This window comes from Capra hircus, chromosome 18 (assembly GCF_001704415.2).
Source record: "Capra hircus breed San Clemente chromosome 18, ASM170441v1, whole genome shotgun sequence".
Lineage (NCBI taxonomy): Eukaryota > Metazoa > Chordata > Mammalia > Artiodactyla > Bovidae > Capra > Capra hircus.
In genome coordinates, this window is record NC_030825.1 from 64591175 (window position 1) to 64602675 (window position 11501).

Below are 11501 nucleotides of genomic sequence, written 5' to 3' on the forward strand. Positions count from 1 at the left end.
CCATGGGGTCGCAAAGAGTCGGACGCGACTGAGCGTGCACACACACATGTGCACTTCCCAGTCAAGACTGGCTTTATGTCAGTTGATCAACAACCTCCTGTGAGTAGCAGCCACCACTCTGGGAGGAGCATCTGTAAGCCCACCCTCGGTATCCGAGGTAAGCTGGGGTCTCCTTCACTCAGCACGTCTGTCCCTGTCTGTGCCTCTTCATCTCTTCTGCTTCGCTTAGTCTAACTTCATGCAAATTCTCTGTCTCCTTTTTTTTCTCTCTGTCTCCATCAATGAGTCTGGAGGGCCTCTGTGTGTCACTATGTCCCCAAGAACCCCAGGGACACCTCCCATATACGTCACTCCCTGGATTAAAAAGCTTAAAACAGGACTTCTGGGGTGGTCCAGTGGTTAAGAATCTGCCAGCCAGTGCAGGAGATGCGAGTTTGATCCCTGGTCCGGGGAAGATTCCACATGCTGCAGGGCAACTAAGCCTGTGTCCCACAACTACTGAAGCTTATGTGCCTAGAGCCTGTGGACTTCCCTAGTGGTTAAGAACCCACCTGCCAATGCAGGGGACCCGGGTTTGATCCCTGGTCTGGGAAGATTCCACACACCACAGAAGCTACTAAGCCACAATTACCGAAGCCTGCATGTCTGGAGCCTGCGCTCTGCACCGAGAGAAGCCCTTGCTTGCCACAACTAGAGAAAGCCCGTGGCAACGGTGAAAGCCTATCGCAGCCAAAACTAAATAAATTCATTAATTTTGAAAAAAAGCTTAAAACCGCCCATCTAAGCCCCAGAGAGGACCAGGGCCAGCCGGACATGCTCACACTTGACCACAAGCCCTGGGAACATCAGCCGGGCACATTTCCATGTGATCACAAGCCCCGGGGGTCAGTCGAGCCCATCCCTGATTGCTCGCCATCAGTCGGGAGCACCTGGAAGTCCTTGCCGGGGCGGCTTCCCAGAGCCCGGGGAGAAGCCAGCCCAGGATGCATGCTCATCCCCACGGCGGGGCTCTTGGAGGAGGAGGGGTGGGGGCAGGGGACCAGGCCAGGCACGCGTGTCCCTTCTGGGCCCGGGCGAAGGGAGGAGCCGACACAACCCAACTGGACACCAGCTGTACAGGCAACGGAACCCAACTCCACAGACAGACATGCAGGGTGTGATGCCCAGAAGCTTAACCCAAGTATGTTTCAGTTTCCCTGTTGGTTCTGTTGCAGTGAAAAGGAAAAGAAGAGAAGTGATTTTTTTTCCTCTTTTCCCTTTCCTGAGAACAAAGATAAAGAGAACAATGAACAGCAGGCCTGAACATTCCTAGTTGTGTTGGTTTTTTTTTTTTTTTTTTTTGACTTTGCTCCTAACTCTGAGTGTCTGTAACTAAGTTGGCATCTCTGCCCCCTACTCTGCAGGAGCTACACTTCACACCTGCTTTCCTTGGACTCTGTGTTAAATACATCCCCTAGCTGGTGCTTACCCTTGCAACACCCTGCCCCTTGTAGTTACATATCAGAAAGAAGACGGCAGAGCCTCCAAGCTGCCAGACTCCATTACTGGGTTACTGACACCTGTCGATGACTGTCTTTGAAGCAATGCAAGAGGAAGAGATCAAGACCCTATCATCTTCACTCCTCATCACCGACCCCTGCAAGCCCTTGTCTTATATAAGCCCCTAGACTCCTCATGGTGGGGTGGGGGGGCACAGTTCTTGAGGCACAAGCCTACTGCGTTCCCCTCTCTGCCAGCTGAGAATAAAAGCCACCTTTCTATTTCCTCCAAACTGTCTCCCCCTTTGTTCATTTGGCTTCGCTGGGCCGAGAAGGCCAAGCTTTTGGCCGGCAACAGTTTTCTCTCAAGAAGGGAAGTAACTCCTTTCCTTGAGGTTTCGTTTCTCCTCACTGCCAGCCCTGTCCACGGGGAGGGAACGTTTTATAGCAGATGTTTCAGCTGCTTTGCAAGTAAACTGCTGCTCACTTAGCTGAGAGGACTTCCCTGGTGGCTCAGCGGTGAAGAATCCACCTGCCAATGCAGGAGACGTAGGTTCAGTCCCTGGGTTGGGTAGAGCCCCTGGCGAAGGAAATGGCAACCCACTCCAGTATTCTTGCCTGGGAATTCCCATGGACAGAGGAACCTGACAGTTCCTGGGCTCACAAAGAGTCTAGGATACGACTTAGCAACTAAGCAACAACGTTATCTGAAACACCATCCACCACCTGTGGGTAATTTGGTTTTTTTCATAAGTAAATTTTATTTCCTAGACTAGTTTTAGGCTCACAGCGAAACCGAGCAGAAGAGGGATTCCCTGGAGGTCCAGTGGTTAGGACCCTGCACTCTCACTGCCGAGGCGCCTGGGTTCGATCCCTTGTTGTGGAACTAAGATCCCACAAGCTGCACAGTACGGAAAAAAGGGGGTGGATGATCAGAAGATGCCAAGGTTTCCATACACCTCCTGCCCCACCCCCAACAGGCACAGCGTCCCCCATTACCAGCAGGCTGGCACCAGGGTGGTGCATGTGTTACAGCTGATGAATTCACACTGACATCAGAACCCCCCGAAGCCCGTGGTTTACATCAGGGCTCACCCTTGATGGACCTTTTATGGGTCTGGACAAACGCGTAACATCATGAATCCACACTACAGACCCATATACAGTAGCTTCGCTCTCCAAAAATGCCTCTGCTCCATATGTTCATCCCTTCCCCCTCCCTAACCCGGATCCTTTTACCATATCCATAGTTTTCCCTTCTCCAGAATGTCGTGGAGTTGAAATCATACGCCGTCTAGCCTATTCAGAGTGACTGCTTCCACTGGGTAACAAGCACTTAAAGTTTCTCAGTGTCTACATGCACACTCTGCTATCTTAACAATGGATGACCAACAGGGACCTACTGTGGAGCCCAGGGAACTCTGCTCAGTGTTAGGTGGGAGCCTGGAGGGGAGGGAAGCTGGGGGGAGAATGGACACCCGTATAAGGATAGTGAGTCCCTTTGCCGTTCACCTGAAACTATCACCACATCGTGCATTGGCTATACCCCAATACAAAATAAAAATAAAATTAAAAGTTTTTTTAAAAAAATATAGTTCCTCCCTCTTTTTTCACGAGCTTGCTAGCTCCTCTTCTTAGCACAGAATACTATACTGTGGATGGACCTCTGTTTATTCATCTGTTCTCCAACTGATCAGCATCTTGGTTGCTTCCAACTCTGGGCAGTTATGAAAAAAGCAGCTGCTCTACACATTGGAAGTTGAAGCTCCCATTCTTTGACCACCTGATGCAAAGAGCCGACTCATTGGAAAAAACCCTGATGCTGGGAAAGATTGAGGGCCTGAGGAGAAGGGGACGACAGAGGATGAGGTGGCTGGATGGCATCACCAACTCGATGGACGTGAGTTTGAGCAAGCTCTGGGAGTGGGTGATGGGCAGGGAGGCCTGGTGTGCTGCGGTCCATGGGGTCACAAAGAGTCGGACTCGACTGAGCGACTGAACAACGACAATACACATCTGTGTTCAGCTTTTTTGTGCAGACATAAGTTTTCAGTCCATTTAGGTAAATACCAAGGAGCACAATTGCTGGATCACATGGGAAGCAGGGTTAGTTTTGTAAGAAACTGCCAGTCTTTCATCAAAGCGGCTGTCCCATTTTGCATTTCCCACCAGTGAAGGATGAGAGTTTCTCTCGCTCCACATTTCTCCCCAGCATTTGGCTTCCTCAGCGTTTTGGATTTTGGCCACTCTGAGTAGGTGTGTATTGGAAACTTGTTCCTTGAAATATTGAAAGACGTGCAGAGTGTGGGCTGAGAAGTCAGACGGAGTAAGATTTTCCTCCGATTCTGTCTCCACCGTGACCTTGGACATGTCGCTTCCCCCATGAACTTTCATAAATGTGAGCTCATTAGTTCCCTTTCTTCAGAAGCCAGTTGACCACTATTTACACACTGCCTGCCACATGCTCGGCGTCTGGCACACAGGAGCAAATGAAGCAGATAGGGCCCCTGTGCCCAGAGCTCCCATCCAACCGGGGACAGACTCACAGAATTAACCATCAATTGTTTAATGGTGCTGTGATATCAGACAAATAAACAGAGAGTAGCGCTCACCACTGTAACTGCAGGTCAACCCTGAGACACCAGTGTCTTAACGCAACGGAAGTTTGTTTCTCACTTATGCAAATAACCAACGTGGGTTTTCCTGGGTGAAGTTCTAATTTCCTCCCTAGGAGTTTCCAGGAACTACAGTCGCTTCCATCCGTGGCCTGACCATCTTCATGGGCAGTGGTGCCCTCTGCCTCCAACCAAAAGCAAGAAAAAGAGAAAGCAGAGAGGGTGCAGCCACCTGTAAAATGGCTGGCCCGGAAAGGATACAGGTTATTTCTGCCCAAATTTCTTGGCTGTAAATACTTACTATGGTCACAGGTGAATGCACCTGAGACCGGACAGCAGATTCTTCCCTTGTGAGTAGCCACCTCCCAGAGAGACCACACCACTGTGAGAGGGGGAACGCTTTCCTGGAAACAGCCAGATGAGCTCTGCCTCGTGTGGCAAGTAACCTAAAGAAGAAACACACGGGAGGCTAAGTGCAAAGGAGCGTGTTATGACCCCTCCAACCGAGGCACTGGGCTTCCTTGGTGGCTCAGATGGCAAAGAATCCCCTCCCAATGCAGGAGACACGGGTTCTATCCCTGGGTCAGGAAGACCCCCTGGAGGAGGGCGAGGCAACCCACTCCAGAATTCTTGCCTGGGAAATCCCATGGACAGAGGAGCCTGGCGGGCTGCAGTCCACGGGGTTGTAGAGTCAGACATGACTGAGCGAGTGAACAAGAGCAACAACTCATAGAATATGGCACCTTTGGCGAGTTACCTCCCTAGGGAGGCGTACCTGGTGCCTCTCTTTCATTGCTGTTGCTCAACCGATCGGGTGTCTCTTAAAGACCCGAATCTTTTGAAACATGCAAATTACTCGAGCTCCCAGCCTAGTCAAGGAGACACACATCACAGCTCTCCGGCAGTCACGTGATCTCAGGGGTGCTGAACAACCGCTAGGAACGCTCGATTTTTTTTTCTTTTTTTCACACATCAACCTCAAAACCTCAGTAATGTGTCTCAACAAGATGTCTATTTCTCACTCATGTGACCCTTTGGGGTGTCTCCAGGTCTGCAGTTGGGGTCCCTCCCACGGGGTGACCCATTCTCCCAGGATTCTTCCAAATTTGGGGGCTTCAGCATCCACTAAGACCTCTCTGCTACCAGAGAGGCGAAGGAGAATGAGAGAGTGAAAATGACGCATCCATTTCTGGAAGAAGGAAAGAATAAACACTGAGTGGCAGGTATCGCGTGTGCTCTGGTTTCAGTGATGAGGGTCGGTGAGGGGTGGGGCTGGCTTTCAACCCGGGAAGACCCTTTGTGGTCACCTATTGTTGCGCTTCTCTGTTTAGCAATGATATATAATATCAATGTACATTTTGTGTTTATTACAGAAAACAAAACTTGGATGGATAGACTGACTACTTAAGAAGCTCTTGTCCTCCAGGAAAGAGATGAGTTGCTTGGGGCAGGATGGTGACTGCTAAAATGCCAGGGATTCCCAGGTGGCTCTAGGATAAACAATCCACGTGCCAGTGCAGGAGACCCAGGTTCGATCCCTGTGTTAGGAAAATCCCCTGGAGAAGGAAATGGCAACCCACTCCAGTATTCTTGCCTGGGAAATCCCATGGACAGAGGAGCCTGACAGGCTACAGTCCATGGGGTCACAAAGTGTCGGATACAAGTGAGCTACTGAGGACACACACACAGACACTCACACACAGACACACTCACACACATGTGCACACACTCACACACACTCTCATACACTCACACACACTCACACAGTCACACATACACACTCTCACTCACACACACACACAGGGATTTGAGACTGGGAAGTAAGCTCAAAAGAAATGCTGACAGAAGTTTGGTTTCCAAAAATGACTGACTAGCTTGTTTTGGGTTAAACTTCCCACTTGCAAAAGAAAAAAACGAAACAAAAGAACAGGGACAAACCATAAGGAACATCTGCTTGCCGGCCCTGGAGCGTTTCCAAGGCAGGAGAGAATTTTTGGTTCCAAATTGCGAAAAAGAGAAGGAAACCACGCCAGCGGGATTTGTCACAGGCGCACAGTGCTGCATCGGCGGCCTGCGGCATCTAGACAGCAGAAGCACGGAGAAGAGAGCGAAAGCGGGATAGGGGTTTCGGCCATCTCACTGAACAGGACTTTCAAGGTGGGGTAGCAAGCAGAAGGCTCCATCGTGGAGAGAGGACCCCATGAACGTCCACCAAGGGCCACATCCTGGGATGAAGGTGGACTGGGCGTTAGCAAGGCTCAGAAGGATAGAAACCCCAGTTTTAAATGATGAGGAGGACTGGTCTCTAGCCCCTCTTCCTGCCGGAGGCAAACATCTATCCTCTCTGCTAATTTTTTGCTTGATTTGGGGTTTTTTACAATCTTTTTTACCTTCTTTTCCATCATGGTTTGTCCCATGAGATTGAGCATAAGCCCCTGTGCCCTACAGCAGGACCTTGTTGTTTATCCAGTCTATAGGGAACAGTTTGCCTCCACTGACCCCAAACCCCCAGCCCGTCTCTCCCCCAGCCCCACCCCGCTGCAACCACAGTCCCTTTGCTGTGTCCGTCGGTCTGTCTGTGTCTGTAGATATGTTGGTCGGTGTCGTATGTTAGGCTTCACATGTAAGCGATGTCCTAGCTGCTCGTCTTTCTCCCTGCTACTCGTTTCTAACCTCCTCACCTTTGATCTAATCTCAACCGAGCAGCAGCATCACCCTGTTAAACATAACAAACCCCCCCCCCCGAATCGGGGCTAAGCCCCGCAGATAGAGGAAGACGGCGCAATCCTGGCTGCCAAGGCACGGAGAATGCCGGCCCAGCTCGTGTCTGGAGCTTGGGCCGATCGACATGCGAGAAAACGACTTGCCAACATTATGGCTGTCATGCTGGGAGCTCACTGCCTTGTGAGGAAAACTCGGTTACAAGAAAGATGTGGATCCTATTTAAAAAATGATGAAGGGCCCACCGAGAAAATCTTGCCAAGGACCCCCCTGCTGGCACAGTGGATGACAGCCTGCCTGCCAATGCGGGGGACACGGGTTCGATCCTTGATCTGCAAAGATTCCACCTGCCACGGAGCAGCTAAGCCCGCGTGCCGCAACCACTAAGCCCACACCTGGAGCCGGGGAGCCAGGACCGCAGACGCCTGCATGCCCTAGGGCCCGCGGGCCACAAACTACTGAAGCCCCTGCGCCCTAGAGCCGATGCTATGCAAGGAGAGAGTGGCCCCCACTCCCTGCAGCTAGAGAAAGCCCACACGCCGGCTGCAAAGATGCAGTGCAGCCAAAAATAAATAAAATAAATAAGAACTAAAGAGCAGTGTGTATGTCTCAAAAAATAATAATAAAAGAAAAAAGAAAAGCTAGTCAAGAGCTGATTACTATGGAATGTTTTATTATTCCTGGGAAATTATGGGATAAAATCGGACTCTGGTTTTGGGTAGAGGCATCTCCTGAGAAGGGGAGCAGGAGCGCTCTCATCAGGAGAGGCACTGCCTGCTGACCCCCGGCCCCCAGAGCAGTCCCACCGGTCAAGGCTGGAGCCGAACAGGAAGGACGCCTCCGGTCCCCAGACCCGGGAGGAGGCTGCCCCGTGAGACCCAGGTCGGGCTCCTCTATGAGCAGGAAGGGCTGCAGCTTCTGCCACCAGTTCCCAACTGCCAGCCCTCAGGATGCAGGTGGGAGGGTGACGCCCGGGTGTCCACACAGGGATGTCCCGCAGAGGGCTGAAGGCGGCTCAGCTGAGCTGGTTGGTATCCTTTCCATACACACCTGCGTTTGCATGAAAACCAGAATCACTTCTTCCTCAAAAAAAAAAAAAAAAGAGAGAGAGAGAGAGAGAGAGAGACCTATCCTGTGATCCAGCGATCCCACCCCTACATCTTTTTCCAAAGAAAACGAGAGCTTGGTCTTGAAGAGAGATGAACACCCCTGCGCTCTCTGCAGCGTTACTCACAATATGCCCAAGATAAGGAAGCGACGTGTGTCTTCAGCGGACTGCTTAGTCACTCAGTCCTGTCTCGCTGTCTGTGACCCCATGGACTGTGGCTCCTCTGTCCCTGGGTTTTTCAGGCAAGATTCCTGGCATGTGTTGCCACTTCCTCCGCCAGGAGATCTTCCTGATCCAGGAATCAAACTCGCATTTCCCGAATTGCAGGTTCTTTACCTGGTGAGCCATGCGGGAAGCCGTATGTGTCTGGCTGCCGCTGCTGCTAAGTCGCTTCAGTCGCGTCCAATTCTGTGCGATCCCACAGATGGCGGCCCCCCAGGCTCCCCCGTCCCCGGGATTCTCCAGGCAAGAACCCTGGAGTGGGGTGCCATGTCCTTCTCCAATGCATGAAAGAGAAAAGTGAAAGTGAAGTCGCTCAGTCGTGTCCGACTCCGTGCGACCCCATAGACGGCAGCCCGCCAGGCTCCTCCGTCCGTGGGATTTTCCGGGCAAGAGCACTGGAGTAGGATGCCATTGCCTTCTCCTCCGCTAGGTGTCTGGGGCTGCAGAGAATTAACTTGTATCTTGGGCTCCCTCTTGCGACCACAGAGAGGAAGTTCCCTCCCTGCCGGGAGGGAAGGGGAAACAAATCCTTTTTTAATCTGACAAATTCATGTCTCCATTCAATAAGGATTTGTTGATCCTCTGTGTATGACACTCTTCAAGGCTCTTGAGGTCCATCAGAAACCAAAACAGAACCTGCTGCCCTCGAGGGTCTTTTCTTCTTGCGGAGGGAGTCCTGTGCAGTCTCTTTGTGAGTCTCTTTATGACCCCGGGGACTGCAGCCCGCCAGGCCTCCCTGTCCATCACCAACTCCCAGTGCTCGCTCAAACCCATGTCCAGTGAGTTGGCGATGCCATGCAACCTTCTCATGCTCCGTCGCCCCCTTCTCCTCCTGCCCCCTGTCTTTCCCAGCATCAGGGTCTTTCCAACGACCTGGCTCTTTATGTCCGGTGGCCAACAGATTGGAGCTTCAGCCTCAGTCCTTCCAGTGAAAATTCAGAGGTTGATTTCCTTTAGGATTGACTGGCTTGATCATCTTGCAGTCCAAGGGACTCTCAAGAGTCTTCTCAATGAGTAAGTTCATCCCTTCTCGAAGAGGAAAGGTGATTTGGAAAAGCAAGAACGTGGAGGGAAGGTCTGGGAGATCTACAATGCCTGGGGGGTGGGGGGCAGGCTGAGATGTTTATAAGGTGGTCTGAGGAGGATGAGTTGAGGATATACGTTTGAGCAAGGGTTAAAATGAGAGACAAAGTTGGTCACTGTTCATCCCGGAGAGCACAGTGGGAGCAAAGGCGGGGGGTGGGCCTGTGCAGCAGCTCATTCAAAGACCAGCAGGGAGCCCAGTGTGGCTGCTGGGGAGAGGGGAGCGCAGGGGTTAGTTCAGAGAGGCAAGGGCTGGAGGCAACAGTCACAGAGTCACTGCAATCAACCCAAACTGAGGTGGAAAGTGACAAGGGTGACTCTAACCTGAAGACACCCTGGAGTGTGGAGTCAACTGGGCCTCAGGAAGCATCTCTGTGAAAAAAGCTAGTGGAAGTGATGGAGTTCCAGTTGAGCTATTCCAAATCCAAGCTGTTAAAGTGCTGCACTCAGTATGCCAGCAAGTTTTGGGAAACTCTGCAGTTACCACAGGACTGGAGAAGGTCAGGCTTCTTTCCAATCCCAAAGCACCAGAGTGCTTCCTTTGAGAGATTATCCTTCAGGCCAAAGACAAGGACCACGTTGTGGGCTCAGAGTTCCCATCCATTCCTCCCCCACATCGGTTCTGGTTTCTCTTCTCTCTGCTTTGTCTTCTGCGCAGGATTTCCTGTTAAGCATGAATTGAGTTGCACTCCCTGCCCTCCATCCCCCCAAAAGAGAGTGAGTGTAAATACCAAGAACTAGGGCTTCCCTAGTAGCTCAGCTGGTATAGAATTCACCTGCAGTGCAGGAAACCCAGTTTGATTCCTGGGTTAGGAAGGTCCCCTGGAGAAGGGATAGGCTACCCGCTCCAGTATTCATGGGCTTCCCTGGTGGCTCAGATGGTAACAAATCCGCCTGCGATGCAGAAGACCTGGGTTCGATGCTCGGGTTGGGAAGATCCCCTGGAGAAGGGAACAGCTACCCACTCCAATATTCTTGCCTACGGAGAATATCGAATCCCCACGGACAGAGTTCGCAAAGTGTCAGAAGTAATTGAGCAACTAAGCACACACACAGACACAAGGAAAGAGAGAAGAGGAAAGAGGAAAAAGCCAAGTGAAAATCCCTGCCTGTCCAGGTGAGACAGACCCGCTCAGAGGGCATCCCGGGAGCCTCGAGGTTATGCTGTCTTCCTAGCTGTGTGGCTTCATGCAGTCAACAAACTGGCTTGACTTTGTCCCCACGGGCTAGATCTAAACACATCTCTAGCATCTGGACACACATACCATTTCCTGTCAAACTCCATTCGTAGCCACAATGCCACACCCAGGTTTGCTTAAACCCCACCCCTACCCGTGGCTCTGTTGCCTGAAACTAAGCTCTAAGATGCCTCTCGGACTTCAGACCCTGGGAGAGCTGGCCTGCCTCTCTCCAACCTCGTCCTCCAGAACACCCCTTCCCTTGCCCCCACCAGCCACCCCACACACACACGCACACACGTATTGGTTCTGTGTGCTCCTCCAAGTCTAAGCTTGTCTCTGCCTCAGGACCTTTGCACGGGCTGTTATTTCTGCCTGAGACTCTCTCCCCACAGCGTCTTCTCACCCTTCGGGGACCATCTTCTATCACTTCCTCCAAAATGCCTCCCCAGCATACCAAATAAAGCAGGTTTCTTGTTGCACCCGACGGCTTCCCTGCCGGCTCAGTGGTAAAGAACCCACCTGCAATCCAGAGACTGGGCTTTGATCCTGGGCTGGGAAGATCCCCTGGAGGAGGAAATGGCAGCCAACTCAAGTACTCTTGCCTGGGAAATCCCATGGACAGGGGAGCCTGGAGGGCTGCAGTCCATGGGGTCACAAAAGAGTCGGACACAACTTAGCGATTAAGCAAGAAAACTGTGGTTATGTAAGATGTTAACATCAGGAAGCTTAAGCAAAAGGTCTATGTACCACCTTCACAGCTCTTCTGTAAATCTAAAGTCACTTCAAAATGACAGTGTAGGGAATTCTCTGGTGGTCCGGTGGTTGGGACTGCGAACTTTCACTGCCAAGGGTGAAACCCTGGTCAGGGAGCTAAGGTCCTGCATGAGGCCAAAAAAATAAAAGAGAAAGCATTCTCAAAGGAGAGCATAAAAGGGTGTTACAAGAGGGAAGCAGAAGAGCCTGGGAGGTGTCAGAAATGTACATTACCTTGATGAGGGTAATGCTTTTACAGGGTTTGCTTTTTTTCCAAAGTCAGCAAATGGCACAGATTAAATATGTGCTTTCTGTATATCACTTATATCTCAGTAAAGCT